Genomic DNA, 204 nt, shown 5'->3' with positions numbered 1-204 from the left:
ATATTTCCATATAATACAAAAATTTTTTTAGTGATGGTCATGTTGTACAAACATACAATAATATATAAATATAATTAATAATTATTATTGCTACTCATTTAATGATAAGAATATTAAATATTGGAACAATAATTGTATTTATATGTTTTCATTTATAAATTGCAAAATTATTAATTACACATAATTAAAAGAAGAAATATTATA

Source organism: Plasmodium gonderi (assembly GCF_002157705.1).
Source record: "Plasmodium gonderi DNA, contig: Pgo-contig_35, whole genome shotgun sequence".
In the NCBI taxonomy this organism is placed as follows: Eukaryota; Apicomplexa; class Aconoidasida; order Haemosporida; family Plasmodiidae; genus Plasmodium; species Plasmodium gonderi.
Note: the sequence above shows the minus strand (reverse complement) of the source record.